The 20,718-nt window shown below is 35.8% G+C and overlaps 1 protein-coding gene and 1 long non-coding RNA gene across 4 annotated transcripts in view; one reads left to right on the top strand and one right to left on the bottom strand.

Moving 5' to 3' along the window:
• Positions 1 to 9,008, bottom strand: part of LOC117177543 — a 28,145-nt gene extending 19,137 nt beyond the window's left edge. The window contains exon 1 of the long non-coding RNA XR_004467705.1: positions 8,736 to 9,008. This is a non-coding gene — a long non-coding RNA (uncharacterized LOC117177543). The remainder of the gene's footprint in view (positions 1 to 8,735) is intronic.
• The window catches only part of LOC117177542 (serine/threonine-protein phosphatase 4 regulatory subunit 1-like), a 414,898-nt gene that overhangs the window by 255,331 nt on the left and 138,849 nt on the right, over positions 1 to 20,718 (top strand). The window lies entirely within an intron of this gene.

Raw genomic sequence — 20,718 nt, 5'->3', positions numbered from 1 at the left:
AGCCTTGGAGGAGATTATGTTGAGAAATAAAAAAAAAAATTCTTAAAAACGTTGTTTTTCTTGGTCAGGCCGGAAACTTATCAATCCACCCTCGTACTTTTAGGAGTCACTTTTTTGATAAAAATGAAATACAATAATTCATCAAAAGGTTCAAAAGTAGGGTAACTGTTCGTATAATATCATTGTTTAAATGAAAAAAGTGAATCCTAAGAGTATATATAAATCGATTCAGAATTTCACGGTCGTGCAAATCCGTTGAACGTCAGAGAAGTATTTTTAGCAAATTTTTGCAACTTCCGTCAAGATTGGTAGTTACTTGCTTTCAATTTATTCCGTGCAGATACTTCCTTGACCTCTGTTTTTTCATATTTATTGAAGAAAATTTGTTTAGATAGGTACATGTACTTGTAGATGAATAGTCAATAGATGTTATTAATATTGTAAATTTGTGAAATAATCTTTACGATCCGAGAAATAATTCTTCAAAAGTAGGGTAACTGACAGGTTATTGTTAGTATAATAATAAGGACAGTAGAATAATAATGACAATTGTGAAATAATAATGACAGGCTCGGAAATTATTTTCAAAATTATCCCAATGAAATGTTTCGATTAGATGAAAATTCAAATGGAACATTTTCAAAATTTCGAACTCTGACGATCAACAAATTTGCACGTGTCTTGAAATTTTGAATCGAATGATATATACATTTAGGAGTCACTTTTTAAATAGAAAACGGTATTATAGTAACAACAACAAAAGTAATGATTATTTCACAAATTTACAAAACAATAGGCATGTAACAATAGGTATGTAAAACCATTGATAATAATTATAACTTATGTGGAATGCCTGGATTGGTAAACGAGTTAGGAAAATGATGCTTTAACGATCAACTAACATTGAAAATATTGACCGATTTTTTTTCATATTTTTTTGATTTACTCATAATAATATAACGAGGTTAATGCAGTGCATTAAAATTTAATTAATGAATATTGTACAAGGTTCTGATTTTTATCCGCTGTGTCTAATTTAAAACAATGTGAGGGTTTCGCGAGGCCAAAAACCGTCCGCTCGACAAACTACCACCCGCTGCAAGGGTACCGTTTTCCAGATCCAGACAATACCAGAACCTGACTGACGGTCCCCTGATTATTACTTTCTCGCAGGAAATTTTTTTCACACTTTTTTTTACTATGTACCCTTTTTTTCTGAAAATATTCCAACTGTGATTGGCTGTCAAATTTTTTTTCCACTCAGAAGCTCCACCCTTTGGGGCGTGCTTATTATATTTATGTCTCTCTCGCACACTCAACTCAGAATTCCGGCGGGTGTCCCCAGCCCTCTTAAGCATAATGCTCAATCAAGACCTGCACAGTTTACTGGGACTGGGCAATACAAATTATTTTATACTTAGTACAGTCCTGGACTATTGTTCTTAAATATTAACTTATTTTTCATATTTTTAATTTAGAAAAAATTATATTTCTCCGTTTTTATTCGTCATGCTGCAAAATGTGTACAAGTCCCTCCATGTTGGATCTCTACTTAAGGAGGCCAAAACAATTAAAGCGTTCCCTAGCAAGCTTTCGGGCACAAACGGGGGGGGGGGGGGTTGATTTGGGTGCGAAATTGCCAGAGAAAACCAAATTTCATTTGGGTGGGGGTGTGTCTGGACAATTGAGCAACCAAGTGTTCAAAAGCCAATCTGCCTAACTCGTCAACCAATTATCTGCGTGTGAGTACATACTTCACTCTCCTTTGACCATGCACGTTCGATTAATATCTGGAACGAAGAAAAGACACTCTTTTAGTTTGAAGATTAAATAGATATACATAGATATACAAGTTAAAAACTCAATTATGGAATTCAGATAATGAACTGTTAAATTAATAATCACATATGTTTCTTAAATCCAGACAACTTTTAATGAATTTAAGGAAAACCATTTTCGAAGCGTAACTACGTAAATTTTACTTGGCTGCAGTAGATGAAAGTCCTGTTTATTTTCAAAGAAACATTTATTTGAGACAAATGCGATCTGTTGGTCGAAGCGAAATATTTCTTTGAATGAAAGAAATATTAAATAAGGACAAGAAATATATATTTTACACCAAATCAATGACTCATTGTTCCAAATGAATGTGTCATGAATTGAAATGAATATTTCTTTGAGATAAGGAAATCTGAATTGAAGGAAAGAAGTATATTGTAAGGTTAAGCAAATATTTTATAGGATCAAAAAACTATTTTCCCACAGCAAATTTCTGAATATTTGAAGCACAAAAATATATATTTGATTCAAAAAAATATTTCTTTTGCTTAGACCATGCGCGAGTGCAATAAAGTAGTTAGTACTTCAATTGTAGTATATATTTTCCTAAATAAGCAACTGGATTTCTTTTAGCCTAAATTATAATTACCATTGTTATTAATATACATATTTAATTTAAACACAAATCACATAATTTAAAATCTTGATGAACCTGAAACAGAAAAATTCGATGAAAAACCCACCCCCCCAGCAGGAATTGAACTCGAGTCCATCGAGCGTAAAGTCCACAGCCTTGACCACGACGCTAACGTAAAACGGAAATTTTAAGGCGCAAAACCGTATTGAAACCTCACCATAAATGCCAAAGAAATATTTCTTCAAATCAAAAAAATGGATATTTAATCTAACAATATATTTATTTTAATCCAAAGAAGTATTCAATTGGAACAAATGACGCCAAATTATTAAATTTTTGTTTAAAAAAAATTATTACTTCCTTGGATTAAATGTTTATTTGTTATGAATAATTTAATTCTAGCAATTAAATGAAATATTTTCTTCCATCGAAGAAATAAGAATTTACGTGAACAAAATACGTTGTTCATATAAATAAATGCTCCATTGCTATAAATGCATGAACCTTTTGTTATAAAAAAATATATACTTTAATTTAATTAATATTATTTTGAATAATAATAAAAATTGTTTTTTAAAAGCACAAAAATGTGCAACTATATTATCTTCAGTTCTAATACAGATATTAAAGCGATTCAAACTGCAAACTGTAATTGATAGGCTCTGTATTTATTTTCAATCACCCGGAAGGATGTGTTAGTCTTCTTTTTTGTGAAAATCGCGATATTTTTAGACTTTTTTTTTGTTGGAAAACAAGTGACAGAAAGCAGGGGGGCCCGTTTTTTTTTTTACTACCGACCGCTGGTCTCTTTCTTTGACCCGTGGCCAGGTGCCGTCCAAGCATTCAGAACTAGGGGCCGAAGAATGGCACCAGCGGTCGGCAGTAAAACAAAAAAAGGGCACCCCCCTGATTTCTGTCACTTTTTTTCCAACAAAAAAAAATTCTAAAAATATCGCGATTTTCACAAAAAAGAAGACTAACACATCCTTCCGGGTGATTGAAAATAAATGCAGAGCCTATTAATTACAGTTTGCAGTTTGAATCGCTTTAACGTCTGCATTAGAACTGAAGATAATATAGTTGCACATTTTTGTGCTTTTAAGCAACAATTCTTATTATTTTTTTAATTTCTCAACTGCAACTGGTTTACAACAGTTTTCCTCATACTCATGAATTTTTTCCAATTTTTTCCATCGCCCCTTGTATAAGAAATAAGGCTCTAAACTTGACTGTTCTTAAATGTACCCAAAAATTCGTACTTTTTTTTACATTTTTCAGTCTGCTAAAAAGTTTTTTTTACATAAACGTCTTCAAGCCCATTAACGTACAACACTTTTAGCTTTTAAATGACTGTTGTTTTGTTGCGCTAAGCATTGCCTATAGTTTTCTCGCCGATAGTAGACCTTTCGAATTAAGGAAATCATTTTCTTGAATGTAAGAAATATGTATTTCAATCAAGAAAATACAGCCAAAGAATTCATTTTTTAGATCAACAAAAGATATATGCCTGTTTTAAATAAAAATTAATTCTGTTAAAGAATATTTTCTTGATGCTAAGAAATAGGATTCAAGTAAATAAATTTACTTGGTGCTAAGAATGATTTTTTTTCAGGAAATGAATTCTGTCTGTGAATTAGGTATTTTTGAGACCAAATGAACAAGTTAAGAAAAAAATACAGGCAGCCTTTAAATTTTCGGTCTTGTATGGTTAAGGTTTAATAAATGATTTTATGAACAATTTTTTTAACTATAAATATGGGACATGGTTGAAAATGTGGGTTAGAAAAAGTCGGTCGGTCGTCGACGGCGAGTGCCTCTTACGTGTTTGAGCATCGGCATTTCCTTTTTTTATGCGAATCACACTTATGAACGATTCAACCTTTCCGAGAGAACGTCGCCGATGGTATCTTCCCACGCGATGTTTAAGGAAGAAAGAGCGACAGACAAGAAAGAAGAAGCGCGAGATAAAGAGGGAGAGAACTTGAGCCTATCAAGGGAAAAAAATCACTGAATCGACGAAAAACAGAACATCGATTTGTGTATGTGTGCGTACGTGTTCATCTTTAGGGTATTATTCCAGTAAATGTTAGAAAGGATGAAAAAGAAAAAGAAGGAAGCTGTGGAACAAGGACAGTGGGAATAAGAGAGAGAGAGAGAAAAAGATCAGGTCCAAGTATAAGGGTTCCTAGAAGGCCGGCGACCTCCCTTGGGTCTTCTTCATCTGGACGAAGGACTCTCTATCTCTCTTTTGCTCCTCCCACTCCTCTCTCACACACTTTTATTCGTCTATCTTATTTTCTTTACTTCTTTTTCAGCCTCCTCGCTTTTTCTCTCGTTTAATCTTCCAAGCACCCTCTGAAAATGGGAAGGAGCTCTATTAGCCCAGTCGACACTAGCACTCCTGCCGTGCAAATAGAAAAAGGCGAATGTGCAGTTCCGAACCGGCACTTTTCACTTTTACGAATCTATAAAGTAAAGACTCATATATATCTGCATTTTTTTGTAATATTTTATCAACATCCATTTTGACGTAATTAACCCTTAAATGACACACCTCCAAAAAATAACGTAGCTGACACTTGGGGTCCTTTGGACCCCAACGTTTTTAAACTATTGTAAAAAGTTTACTTTTGGATATTTTTGTTAAGATTTTTTTTTTGGGTATTCTTTAAAATCTCTTTTAAAGAATCAATCGGTACAGTAAATTAAATTTTATTTTGAACACTATGAAAAACAATGAAAAATTAATGGAATTTACGAATTTTTATATTCGTTGAAAAATGGTCTGGGGTCCAATGGACCCCCAGTGTCATTTAAGGGTTAATGTATATAACTTCTTTGGAAAAAGTCCTTGATGTGTTTTACTTTAGATTTAGAAAATTGATAAGTAGTGTAACCTAACTGTAGGTGCATTTTTCTGTTTGGAAGTCACCAATTCACTGTTGAATTGGGTTTATCCATGGGCATAGGAAACAAAGGACTAGACATGCCATTGCGTGGGTGATGCAACGAGGGGGGAGGTCCGCCACCTTTTGATGTCCCGCGAAAAACATGGCAGCGCCCACATATTTATATTTTCATGCACAGTTTGTCGGCAAAAATGCCCGTGCGCATAATCAAATGGCACATCATAAGATGGCGTCTCTCCCCACTCATGGAATTCTCCACCCTCCCGTGGATTCAACCCCGCTCGCCCAAGTTAGGATGGCATGCCTAGTCCCTTGTTTCCTATGTCCATGGGTTTATCATTCATAGTATTTGTTCTACAATATATTTTTGCTATGGAATTTTAGTATTGGTCATCTGATGAGACACTTTTACATCGGCTTTCTTCATTGAAGTATTCGATGGTCCAATGCCTAAGCGATTTTAAGGCAACTACGAATAAACTGTTCATTATTAAAACCAATAAATGGCTGATTTTAACCAATTTCAAAATTAATAAAATACAGTAATTGCTACAAAGATTGAGCAGTTAGGGGATTTCTTAAGTTTAGCAATTCTCAAAACTACTATAAGCGTCTAAAATGAAGTCAAGCATAGGGAATTGATGTAGGCTTCTGACTGAGATTACATCGATTGGCCGTGGCAAATAATCGTTTTAACAAACAAATTATTTACATTGTCTATAAAACGTTCAAAGAATTTTGAATATTTTTCTTTGGATATTTCTTATTTACTTTTAAATACTGTGCCAATTATTGCTACACCTTAAGAATTTTAATTCTTCTTTACATAAAGTAATCTATTTTAATAGAGAAATGTTGTTGTAAACTCAAATATTGACAATTTTAGCGGTAAAAGAACAATTATGCAGAAAAATTTTCGACAACTGAACTGTGAAAGATTCTCTGGCAGGAATTCAAATTTGCAAAAATAATTGAAATACTTACAGCATAAAAATTTGATCTACAGGTAGATGCAACATATTACATGAATGAATTATGCAAATTAAACTTTATTTTTCGTGCAGAATATATTAAATTTAGAAAATAGCTAAGGCTTCACCATCGGGACAAGAACAATGAATTAGTATTTGACAAATGCTTGGATGGTAATTCTTCTATATAACTATAGTCGATAATACGGTCAAACTCTAACCTTAAAACAAAACATCTATAAGATGCAGAGCGAAGCATACTATTTTTCAACGGTCGATTAAGCAGATATTCTTACATATGCAGCAGGAACCTGCAAATGTAGTCCCCACATACGCAAAATGTTTTGAAATTTAAAGTCCTTTATGTCGTAAAGATGTTTAAAGTTTAAAAACTTTTGTGTTTGAACTAACATTAATTTAAATGTGAGTCAAACTGATAAAACTTTTAGTTCTTCAAATTCTTTTTAGGTAAAAGTACGTTAAATTCACGTCGAACTGTTTGAAATTTAAAGCAAATATGATTGATTAAGCTTGATTCAACACTATTAAGTGGAATTTAGCAGATATCATCCTACTTTAGATTACTAGACTTGTATGTGAAATTTAAAACAGTATGTGCTGAAATTTTATCCTTATTTACTTGAAAATTAATTCATAGTTCAGAAAACTAACGCTAAACTGTTAAAAATGTTTCGGATTCTACAACACTTCTACAGTACAAGCGTACAGTAAAATGCTAAACACGTAATTGGAATGATAAAATTGCAATACATGTATATTTGATTGTAAGCGTTGTATTTCGGGAAGTCACCGTCTAGCATTCCAATACATGTAAGGTAGCATTACCATGCATTTACTGTAGCGCGATCTCTATGTGATATTAGAAAATTCCAATACATGTGAGGTAGCAAACCAATACCAGATTTTAGACACTACAACATCATGTATTGTGCCACTACGTTCACAGTGTAGATAACCACGAAATATTTTCCCGAAAGGAAATAATTATTGAAATTTGTGGCAATAATGGTTAAATAAATTATTTGCAATAAATATATAAATGTAGGTAATTTCGAATTCATGTGTTTTGAATATCCACAAATAACATATAAGTGCTTGAATTTCCAATTAATTTAATTGGAATTAATGCAAAAATATATGGTAATTCCAATACATAAGTCACATAAGTGTATTAAATTTTAAACCGATTTTTTTTACAATGTACCAAATGTCAACAAATAAAAGATTATTCCATAGCTATCACTATTTTAATTAAAAAGAGCTTTTACTTCTTGCTGCATCTGATTAAAGCTATACATTTTCCATTGCATCAAATATAAAAGAGTCCAACAAGCAAATTTTTACTTTCTAAAATATTTCGATCTCATAAAAAAATCGTCAGTCTTCTTCCGCAATACGGGGCATACCCGACGAAATACAGCTCCTTAGAAATAATTTACTTATCAAATAATTGTTTTAGCAATATAATAAATACGTGTAAAGATATGATATGCAATAATGTGAGACTCGAAATAAAGAAATAATAATTCAATTCCATGCTTTATAAACTTTTTATAGAGCAATAAATGTTAACTCGAACGTCGTGCCCCGGTCTCACCTACCACCTGTTTGTCGATGTGTGGATGTGTTAAGACTAGAACTTAACAGAATTTAATATGAAAACTGGAACATGATACCAAAACTGAATGAAAAAAATTTCGAACCCTTAAGAATAAGAAAAAAACCTCGGAAAATACCATTCGAAACTGTATGTAATTAAAATTAGCAACTTATTCAGACCTTGGACTTGTGGACAAGACAGACCCCTGCAATGACCGTATTTCAGCATTACTTAACAAGTAGGATTATTTAAAACATTAAATGCAGGTGGCGCTAGCAGTCGTTGTAACCTAAATGATTGCATGAAAATTTTTAATATTTGCCGTTTTTTTGTAATGGCAGCCGATATTATGTATATGAATTTAAATATTTTATATATTTTTAGATATGTAATAAATCCGGGTAAAAAAACGTCAACATTTTCTTTATTTATAGCTTCTGGAAATACAAGTTTCAATGGTAAGTTTGAAATTTATCATCTTTCCCGCATTTTTCTGTAGCTAGAAGAAAAATATTTTATGTCTTTTTTATACCTCCAATTAATTAATTATTTCAAAAAACATAAAAATTGTAGTTTATACATACGGAACCGGTTGTGATTACGAAAAAAATGGTAAATAACTTAATTTTCAGCTGAAAAGACTGCCAGCGCCATTTCGATTTTACGTTTCAGATAATCGTATTCGGAACTAATGCCGATTCAGGGGGCTGAGAAAAGTCCATAAATTGTGGTCCATTTCTACGAAAGCTGTTTTTTATTCTCCTAGGATATGAAAGAACCGTAAAATAAAAATCTGATTTTATAGCAATATTTCTAACCTTATTTTCTTCTTTGTTTCAGGTAAGTTCACGTGCTATTCAACCAATGAGATATTTCGAAAGCAGATTAAGCCGATCGCATCAGGTACTTTCGGTCCCGGTATGTCGACCAAATCGTTAATTAATTGAGTAGGCCTTGTTAGCCTTGATCCGTAAAAGCTATTTAACAATTTACGGATACGGATATCGGTATGAAACCACTGTGAACTCGTTCCTGTGTTGTCCCCTCCCAATCCTCCTTGCATCTATTGCGGCGCAGTTGATACCGCGAGTGGTGACGGCGGACAATATACGCGCAACTACGTCGTAAGAATAAGGATTCGTTCCTTTTCTCCGTGTTCGTTTTTAAACATACAACACACACGTTTCTCCAAATGGAAGCTACAGTTCGAGCATGTGGTTTCGCGTCAGTGGTGTTTTCCTATGTATTGGCAAGTGTACAGGTTACCTGTCACGGTCATCTGTGTATTTACGCCTGAGTTTGGCTGTCTCGTACACTATATGAATACTTAAGCCAATCACCGGTACCACTCTCCTCATGTGTGTAGTGATGTGTAGAACGTGCGTATCGGCAAATGCGAGTGCGCCGAGTGTTGATGGTGGAGGTGACGGAGTCGCAGAGGGGGGTCTGATTCGCGGGAGGGGAGATTCTCATGGTGCGACGCATGACTGTCTTTCGCTCTCACACGCTCCTTACTGCCTCCATCTTCCATGTACCATTCCCCCTTCTCCCCCACCTCATTCTCAATCACTACATGGAGGGATACACCGACACCACTGGACCGCCCGAGATGCTGTTTCGCTTTGCCCAAGATAGTGGGACGGTGGGATTCTGTCGACGGTGGGAAGGAAGAGCTCCTCTCTCACCACTACCTTTTGCACACACAAACACACTTTTTCTCCCAAATGTTCCTGCGAACGCGGCATATTCCGTCTATTACTGCTAATCTTACAGGAGACCATTACTTAGCTCCTCGTTCACGGGCCACTTTTTTTCTCCCTCTTTACCCCCGTTTTACCCTTATTTGCTTACCAACAGAATAGCTTTCCCTCGCTCAAAGAAATTCTTCAAGTTTATTAGTTTATAGCTCCATTAAGAAAACTGTACTTCTTATTCAGACATAAGGATATTTATAGGGCTCGAATTCTTTGTAGGTAGCTCCAAACTTCGCGAATTATTGTTCTGCCTGGGATGGAAGTTTGAGAAAGCTCGGAAATACGTTCTAACTGCATTTAGCTCATAAGCGCCCTCTACGTGCCTTAACTCCTGAGTCATTACCTCCTTTGAACATGCTGAATTTAAATATTGGTAAACATTTTCTTTGAGTCGCTTAATTTATTATGTAAATTTTGCAGTTCGCTCATTTAAGTATTTCTCTTGATATAAGTATTGATCAACGACAATGATTCTGGTCGCTGGCTCAGATCTGACGTGAAGGATCAGAATAGATCGCATGTCCAAATACACTGCATGCAATGAAATAAATCAATAATATCATCAACTCTGCCTTTAAATTCTTAGTCTCGCACACACTGAAAAAAGAAATGGTCTAGTTGTCCTAGCTAACTTTTTAGCTGTATTTCGTCTCCTAAGAAAATATAGCTGTGTCACCTAGATTTCTAACAGTTTTAGCTAAAGTTTCCATCTAGAAATTATCTAGGTAGACTAGCTAGATAATTTCTATATGGTAAATTTAGCTAAAACAGCTAGAAATCTAGGTGACACAGCTATATTTTCTTGGAAGGCGGAATCCAGATAAACGGTTAGCTGGGGTAGCTAGACCATTTTTTTTAGTGTATATTCAAGAGATTGATCCACTTCGAGACTCGGTAGATTGGATTGTAGCAAAGAACTCAAGAAGTAAATGAACCTACCCTTCCCGAAAAATCTAATCGCTTTAAAGTGATTTTATTTCACGTTATCAATACCAGAATCTGCATACTTGCATCGTACACTTATTATGAATCAATTGTAGAACAATGATCCCGCAACGTGATTCAAATACCACGTAACGTCATACTGTAAATAGGTATACGGTATTTGAGAATCGAACTCCGACAGGTATCCTGCTGATAGGGTCCAGATTATGGTAGTCGATTCCCCTTCCTCTTGAGATCGCTGGATGAGTGCGCATTGTCGACATTCTCTCACGTGCCAAGCGCTCGTGTCGCGTCCATCGTTCCAGGTAGAAAGAGAGAATAAGAGAGACGAACCTGGGACCAGGATCTGGTACCAAAAGAAATTAGGAGAATATTCCGCTCCTAAGACGACAAATGACGCTATTACGAGAGTAGTCCCCTCCTTTATCTGCTTCCTTCCCGGCTTGCTCTCGTGTACTTGGAGACTCAAGATTCTTTCTCGTTCTCCAAGAACGTGGAACCATGTTGTGGAACTTCAAGGAAGAAGAAGAAAGAAGACGTGGTGTATAAGCCATAAGGGGAAGAAGATGGTGGGTTTGGTTCCTGATGCTCTTGCTGCATAGTTGAGCGCTTCTCCTGGTGCTTGACTGCTCGGTGCATCGCACGAAAGGAAGATCATCTTCAGATGGTGACTGTGTCACACTTTACGTGGAAGCAGGTTGCTATCTTGTTTCCTTCGCATTATGTCTCATACTCTTTTATTTTTACGCCATAAATTGTTTCTTCCGAAGTGAACGGAAATGAACGAAAATGACGGAGTAGATTCAGTAGAAATTAAGGCTGGCCATACATTGGTTGGCAGGTTTTCTGTTCGAAGATCAGTAAGTAGGATTAATGGTAGTATAGTATGATGTACCACCTGTAGGGAAGAATTTTAATCGTTGGTTCAGTGTGGACACTGTAGACATCTAACTCTTCATTTTAAGATGGCCCATCATAAAGCCATACTGCTCAAAGAAAATCATCTGAGGAAACCATCAGATAGAACAACATCATCTACATTCTAGAATTATAATCATCATTGTAAACTGTGAAGGCTTGTTCAGATGCACCACCTAATCATCCAATGCTACCGACAATTTTCGTATGCCGAAATGAATTCTAACTTGCAGATGATGGTATCCGTTATATCCCTGGGAACTTGAAACATATTAAGGACTTTCGAGGAAGAAGAAGGATATGGTGGCGAAGAGTCAAGAGGCAATAGGAAAGAATATTGCGACTATGGTGGTTGTCGTCGTATGATTCCTGATGCTTTTGCTGCAGTCGGTTGCTCTTCCAGTATAGTGGTACCAATACCTACTTCTTTTCCAAAAGGGCATCCGCGCTGCCGGCAGGCACACCTTGGTTGGTCATTGGCTCGATGTCTCCTTTTCTCTCTCGGCTTTTCACTCTTTCGCTTATTCTGTCTGTCTCTCTCGGTCTATCTGAGTAGCTCACGGTGTTTCACATAAATACACAAATACCCTCGCGCATACCCGACGCGTATACCGGGGCCACGGCCACATTCCACGACCTGCGTCCTCCCTCCCACTCCGCCCCTCTCCTTCTCTCTCACTCTCTGAACTCCCTTCCATTGCTGAATATCTGTCTCTCTCCCTTCCACTTTACGCGTGGAACGGGCAGCGGGCAACGGGCCCATCTTCAGGGCCCTTTACCTTTGCTAGGGACCCCTTCTTCCGCGGAGCGGCGCCACCGGAGGCCTTCGTCCTTTTCGCTCCTCGTCCACCTTGTTCGTTTTCTTTCCGCTCTATGCTTCTATGGCAAAGCAGCGTGCACACATGCACAAAGCTGAGTCTTATAGGTTCACACAGACAAAGGGTCTCGAACACACTTTACCTGCAGGCTGCACCGACAAGTAGAAATATTTTGTTTACCTCGCTCTCAGTTCTTTGAATCCGGCGCGGCAGCACAACTCTGGCCTTGCATCTTTCTCCCCTTCCTCTTGGACCTCTTCTTCGTGGCTTCTTTGGATTTCTCTCTTTCTCCCCTCTTCTTCGTGCTCTGTCGCTCAAACACAGCGGGGAACCTTTCTCAATCGAGCCGACGGTTTCTCTTTGGTCCGTCTCTCAGGGCACTTACTCGCTTGTAAGACGTAAGTAGAGACAAGGACTTTAGTTTAACCACCTCACGCAATAGAAAGTCTATACTCTATAGCACAAGAGCGGTAAATAGCCTTTCTACATGTTGGATCTAAGGTTACGCCGATACGTATGGGTACGTAAACTGAAGTCAGCGAATGTTGGGCTAGTTTCAGAGTTCAGACTCCAGTCTTAACTTTAACAGTCTAACACGACTACCTGCATACACACAGCCCGATTATGAAGCTAACCGGCCAGAACGGAAGGGACGAGTAACTCGAAATGTGAAGTCAGAAGAAGAAAAAGGGAGATATTGTATTCTCGCATCATATCACTCCGCTATAATTTCGCGCGAAAATTGATCAGCGCTGCCGACGTGCAGCTGCGTAATTGTGAGAAAAAACAGATAATTCTTAGGGGAGATACATGAAACCCAAAGCACATACCGCACTCGATGTCGAGTCCTGACAAATTGCTGGCGAATCGCGTGAACGCGGCAAGCGCGATCAATGAGCTTATAAATTGCCGGTGAAAGCAATCACGCCTTTTCTGTAAACGATACACCTCAGAGATGGTCCGTGAGTCAAAATATTCTGAGGCGACTGAATATTTAGTTAAAAATATTTTCTGATTAATTTTACGAACAGCGATAAATGTACCATAAATTGCTTGTGTAATCGATGAATTAGTTTAATTAACCAGTCAACCAAAAGCAGTACACCGAATTGACAGAGATCAAAGGCTTAAATTACTCAAAACATCTTGAATTCTGATTTAATTTCATTTCATTATTATAGTCATTTTTTTACATCCTACCTTTACTGTTATTCACTTCCCTTATCTCCGCATGATGGTGTTCTTGTGTACCTCAAACATCCGACAAAATTAGCCTTATCAACTGAAGCGGGAGTTTCCCACGCGTCGAATTACACAAATCCAAATCCTTCCTTTTCTCATCTCGAAAGGAGGATCCCACGAGCTCACTATACATATCCAATAAAACGAGCCCGTAATTCAATTACCCTTTAAAAAGAAAACACCTTTTTTCTATTGTAGTTTTAATCCACCAAGAAACATTTAAGTTGCTGCAAAGGATCTTTTTCGCAATAGAGAAATTTTATGAACTCATCTTGAATTAAATATTTCAATAGAACAGGATAATCTTCAAGATCGAATCATTTTTGCTCTTGTTATATCTACCTTACAAAATTGTATATTTATACATATTAGATGTATCCAAATAACAATTTTCTATATCGATACATGCATATTAAAAGTTCTATTTTGGAAGTCCAAATTAGAAAGTTCTATCTCGATGGGAAAATCTTAAAGCTTGCAAATTGCCATCTAAGTTGTATGGCGCTGAAAGCAGTGGATGTAAGAGTCCCGAGTTTGAATGGCAGAATCATCAAGAAGCGACATAAGGATACCAAACGAGTGTAACCGAAAATAAGTAAATTTTTGCGTATAATAACCGTTAAAATTCTTCCCGTAAACGGCGGCCATTGAATACACATGTGGCACACCAGCGCCGCTTTCGAGAAGATCTAGCAAATCAATGCGTATAGGCATTTGGTCTCCTTATTTCTATTCTACATGTGCAAAATTTTGACAAGCTTCGAGAATCTTCCGTCCATTACTTTGAGCGCCGCCTCCCGGAACTTTCCGGTTCAAATACAACCTTTCAATTTGTACGCTCTGAGTTAGAACTTTATCATTTGCACACATTGATCTGGAAGATAAATGTTCTCTGCTGGTAAAAAATGTGCTAATAGTAATAAATATTACACCTAATTAAAAAAAAAATAATAATTTTTCGAATAACATGCCTCCCATATTTTTATTAATTTCACATTGCTACACTCCCGCATTTATCTTATACAGCGGTCATCTCTAACGAAGTAGGAATTACGATGCAAAACTTAATTGCCCAGGTCACATTGAAAATCTAATTAAATTACTCGAGTTGTAGGTATATTGTATAAATGTATAGGTTCATTTACTTACCCTCGTCGATTACACATTCGTGATTATGCGTGACGACGGGTATGCTCGCCTGCGTATGCGCAAAGGTCCCTCACTAAGTATGCACGTCTTTTACCCGGCATGGCTTCCTACCCAAGTCCCAAGCAATTCTCCGAGCAACAACACCGGAGGACCCAAAGATATATAGCAGCGAGCAACAAATGAGGTCCTTCCGAGAATCGGGCCACCGACACAGTGCCTGACGATCGAGGGGGTGAGAACAACCCTGGCCGTGCAGCGAAAGATACAAACACCTCTCGATCAAACTATTTAAAACCTTCTTTTGAGATCGAAATGAAATTTAGTTTATTATAAACCATGTTTTGTTCACCAAAATCAGAACACAAAGAAATTCACAAATAAAACTACATTTCCAACTATCTCCTTTCCGGCTATGTAAAGAGATATATGACCAAAGAAAAATAGAGAAAGTAATAAGCTGGAAATAAGGTAGCTGGAAATTTAATTTTGATTTGCAAGCTTTCTTTGCGCTTTGATTTTGGTGCATAAAAAAAGTAGTTTTCCCTCGGATCTTAAGAGAATTTTTTAAACAGGGACGCTAAGTTGAAGATTTGTTCCAATTTATAAGGTTGTCGATGAATACCATTTAAGATTTGTTTTAATTCAGATGTAAATTTTGGCCTCAATTTATCGAAAGATACCTTTTTTTTGTAAATATTGCTTAAATGATGTTTATGAAATTAGCAATTTTGATAAATGTTTTGTTTTTTGTATTATTACTTTTCCTATGTGGGAAATACCTTAAATGGTTAAACAAATGATTTTTAATCATCATTTGCTAATATTTTTGTATTGGGTGCCTCACTAAGTAGACACTTTCTTCCGTGCATTATTCATGCTTCAACAAATTTATTTTAAATTTACAAATTGCGGGTAGACTGGTTCAAGTCTTCTTATTGAGTCTTTATTTCCAAAAAGGAACAAGGTTTTTCTGATTCTTGGAAAATAATTTTTTAATCTTTACATTTATGTTACAATTGCACAATTTTTAACATTTCTCATTTTCATTACGATGGGTTAAAGCAACTTTATTTTGTCGATTTCAATATCAGCATAAGGTTGCAAAATGACTTTATTGTTGGATTCAAGATCAGAATGAAGTTGGATTCAAGATCAGAATGAAGTTAGATTCCTCTTCAATTGTCTCGTGTGAAAACTGAATTTAAATGTTTAAACCATTGCCAAATATTAACCATTTATAATCTTGATATTGGACTGACATTTGCACTGATTTTCTTATTTCTTTATTGGCAGATTGTAATCTGGGAAATTGTCACTAGACTGGATAACCCCTTATCGTTTTACAAACTGTTCTCGTTAACTCAGAAAAATGTTTGGTTGAATGAACAACATTTTGGCTGAATCAACCCCAGAATATTTTTTTATGTCGACAAAAAAACGTTTGATTGGCCCAAGGAAATTTTTTGGTTACTAAAATTTGGTTAATTATGTCATATATTTTGGTTGATCCAGACAAACAGTTTTATATTTAATTAAGTAAAATATTTGGTTAATTTAGGCATATATGATGCTTTATCAAATAGAATATTTTAGTTACTTCCAGTGTTTATTTTGGCAAAAAAAACAAAGATAGCATGTTATGATTTTAAGGTCACGATTGACAAAAATGTGATATTTTAAGGGTCCCCCGATTGCAAAATGGTCGAGGACTGAAATTCCACAGAAATTGTCCAATTTCGAATACTTACATGCGAAATTATTCGACTGCGGCCGTTTTTAGTTTATATGTCATGGTTAAACTATAAACGTTTATATTTTTAAATCCTTTAATTGTAAAGTTTTTTATTTCTTAATTTTGAAAGGTATCCTGTCGCTTTTCAGTGTAACGATTGGGCATTTTGAGAAATTTAAATAAAGTTTAAGTGTCTTAATTTCTGAAATAATAAATTTTGAATTGTTCGCTTTCATATGATAATAATGTTAAAATGTCTGTTTTAAAAATGTCCATTCTAAAATCATACCGTTTTTTAACGTTTCAATGTTTCATCTTAAATATATGTAATATTCCATTTTTTTATAAAAAAAAAGGAATTGACTAATTGTTAAAGATTTAAAATTAAACCTATTCATATAATTTAGTGAAGCAGTTTATTTTTAAAAAATATGTAATATTTTTTTTAATAAATCGAATAAAATAGGCAAATAAGTTAAATAATATAGCAGTTTGATATTTTTCGCATTACATTAGTTTATATTCATAAATATAACGGTCTAAAACTCGTAGATATTATTAGGGATTTCAGATTTTAAAAATTTGCATTAATAAAATTATAAAATAAAAAAAGAATCTACAATAATAATTGGGAGTAGCTTTTTCTTTTTCTTCTAAAATCATAATCTGATTTTTGAGTGCTTTTTGTCTCTCTTGTTGAACAATTTCAAATTTTTTAAGTTATGCCGTTATAGTTTGACACTCTTCTTCTGCATTTAAAATTGTTTTTATTCATCGTTTGAATTATAATATAAAAGGCTTCAAATTTATGAATGTATTTTTTATTTGCAATTCAATTATGATCACTACTTGTTTATTTTGAAACAGTTCAGACATTTTTTATTTAACTTGTAACATATATGTTCCCTATGTTGTAAATTTTAAACAAAAATTATCCATAACAATTATAAAGAAGCTTTTATTGAATATAGCTTTGAATTGATTGTGCTCTACTTGTGATTAAAACTTTCGTATTCGGAACGGCTCTTTGGGGTCAGAGCGGCAGCATCCCTTTGCCGGGGGCGAGCTGGACCCGCTGGCGCCATAGTGTGCACCCCATCCGATCCCCCTTGGTCACGTGATCGTCTGCATTCTGAGTTTTCCGTGAATGACCGGACCCGCGGGCCAATCGAACATCGGGGCCTGTATCGGAGAGACGGGTGGGGCCATGAGGGGCGGGAGTGAATCCGACTTCAAGAAGGAAGCGGCGATCGCCGCGCGTTCTTTCGCGCGGGACCCGAGGCCCTTAATTGGATCAGGAATCCCACCTAAGAATAGTTTTAAAATAGTCGGATGCCTTCTCTCTCACTCACTGTCTTACGAATTCTGAGGAGATCACCACTCAAGAATTTATTTATTAACACGTTGATCGGCACTGGCGCTACACGATTTTCAGAAATTCGAAAGTCGCCTACCGAGATTCTAATCAGTAATCCTTAATCTTACGGCTTATGGATTCCAATAGACTCCAGTAGATCTGATTTTAAAAATATTCTTGCTTGTTTCTGAGGATATTCTGGTTAGGATATAATGACATTTTGTATGTTCAGTCAGTTTAAGTAAGAGCGAGTACGAGCGGGTAAGAGCGCAGTCGGTAAGAGATACAACGTAAACCTTTTTTTAACAAGTAGTGTGAACCTCTACCTTTCGCGCTTCGACGAGAACATTTTATTCGATGTTGATCTTTTATGAGAGAAGCACGTGAACCGTAATGAGTGCCAGGTACGCGAAACGCATCGAGGGGCAGTGTTGCTCTGGATGCACCCAAAAGGACCACAAATGACATACAGCGGTGGCCAAGTATTTAAAAAAGTAGAGAACGTTTGTCGCGAAGTGGGTGCAACGTTTTAAACATTTGAAAAACGTCGACGGCCTTCCAGATCGTGATTCTCTGACTGTATTAATGAAATAAGAGACATACAGGCAAAACGAACTATTGTAGTAACATTGTCGGAATCCAGGGTCAAAAATACAGTGAAACTCTTTTATAGCGTCGACTTTGGGGCTGGCGGTGGGTGGGAAATAACTCATTTTAGGCCGCTTCGCTTTTGTTTGTTCACACTAAAGTCCTCGCCTGAATGACAACCGTAGACCCCGCACAGCTCCTGTTACACCTGCCTGTGGCGCGGTGTCAATTTTCAGAAGGGCTATGGAAGGGTTTCATTCTATTTAGGTTAATGAAAAACGGGATGTTTAAGATGCTAGAATTGGACATCAATACTGATGACATTAATGCAAAAATATATCTCATAGATTCGGTGCCGTTCAAGAAATGTCACGCTATTTTGAAAACTGTTTCGATTCTCCTTCTTCGTCATTGATCGTCGAAAAAAGTTTGAACACCCCAGGGTTACGTCAAAACTCCGATTACCCCCTTACCAACCCCTTTAATTTAACATTTTTTTCTTCGATTTAATTTGATAAACTTCTAAAATAAAACATAAAACTTACAAACATAATATTTTAACAGACTACACAGTCCAAAATAATCTCAAAACAAGGGGACTGAGGTGATTTGCACAATAATATAGGGGACAACATTCTTTTAAATAAAATGAATGCAATGGTATCGTATTAAATTCAATAGGAAAATCTTCAGATTTCAAGTTGAAATCAATTGTGTTTTCAAGAAAATAATTTAATTTTTAACCATAAAAGATTAATTTTCTACAAAAACTAAAAAAATATGAATTTGTGATGAAAGAGTTGACTTTTCACGAGTTTTCCAGTAAACTTTTAATCCCGAAAAGATGATTTATCTACCAAATAGTTGAACTTTGAAGCAAAGGGAAGAATTTGCAGTAAAGTAGTAGAATTTTTAATCCATTAATTACTTGTCATCCAAAGACTTGAATTTTTAATTAAAAGCGATCAGGTTTCAACCCAAAATGGAATAGTTAAATTTTGTCGATAAAAAATTTGATTTTCAACAAAACAAAAATACCAATTTTCAACAAAATAGTTCAATCATCAGCCAATAAAATGAATGTTTAACAAAGTAATTCAACTTTCAAGCAAGGAGTTGAATTTTCAACTCAACGAGATGAGTAGTCAGTTATCAATGTAAAGTTTAATATTTGAATTTTCAGCAAAAAAAACGATCAACATTCAACAAGTCAATTTTTTTAACAAAATAGATAAATCTTTAAACAAATAGTAGAATTTTTAATCAAGAGATGAATTCTGAACAAAAAATTTAACAGTAGAAGTAGAACGTAGTTGTTGAACAGCTCGTTACAGTTTGGAAAAATTAGCTTTTCTGAACATTGAAAAATTTCCTTCTAACTAATAAATTTCGAATTTTAGATTATTGTGAAATTAAATATTCTTTCGTCTGACCGTGAATCAAAAACTCTCCTTTGGGTACACTCCACTGTCTGAGAAGAATCGTATCTCGTGAAGGCATGTGCCAAAAGGTGAGGTTGTTATTCGTGAAAAAAGAGGCACCTTGTGAGGGACTTTGAAAAATAAAATCGAGGCGGTCCACTTTGCTTTTGGTAGACCCAGTAGACGCGTTCCTAAATTTCAGAGCAGAGTGGCTTTCCGAGAAAGGTAGGTGCTTCTTTCGAAATCCGGCTGTGATGCAGGCGCCGTGTTTCGTGAACGAGAAAAAATTGAACCCAAGGCCCGGTTGAAACAGGGCCGAGGATCTACAAAAATGATGCAAGGTCGTATTTCATAGGTTTCGTTGGTCGACCTCGAGTCGTCTCCTCCATTACGCTGATTTTGCATCTATATACATATATCTATAATCTCTAAAGACAGACTGCTTTTCTACATCTCCACATTCACAGATGTACACTTCTCAGTACGAAAACAATAGAAAGCGGCAAAAAGGTTCTCCTGTTAATGCCGGCATTGGATTCTATTGAAATTATTATGTAGAATCCTCTACGTTATCAGAAATTTATTAAGAATTGATCAGTAATTTTTATTAAGTGCAATTGCTGAAATTTTTGATCCGTAAGATTTACCTATCTCCAGCCACGCCCCCACATCCTTCCTAACTCATCTAATCGTTGTCGGAACATTTTCATACATGAATTTATGTAGGGGTCATCCAAAAACAACGTGTGACGATTTGGGTGGAGGTCTGGGGTGCTAAATCTTGCTTGCTTATGAAATTAATTAGGTAGTTGAACCGAGAAAGATTTTCAGTCAATAAAGAAACAATTTTTCAATCTAAAATGTTGAATTCCCGAAC

Source organism: Belonocnema kinseyi, chromosome 7, assembly GCF_010883055.1.
Source record: "Belonocnema kinseyi isolate 2016_QV_RU_SX_M_011 chromosome 7, B_treatae_v1, whole genome shotgun sequence".
NCBI classification, from domain to species: Eukaryota; Metazoa; Arthropoda; class Insecta; order Hymenoptera; family Cynipidae; genus Belonocnema; species Belonocnema kinseyi.
This window is presented reverse-complemented; position numbering and strand designations above follow the sequence as displayed.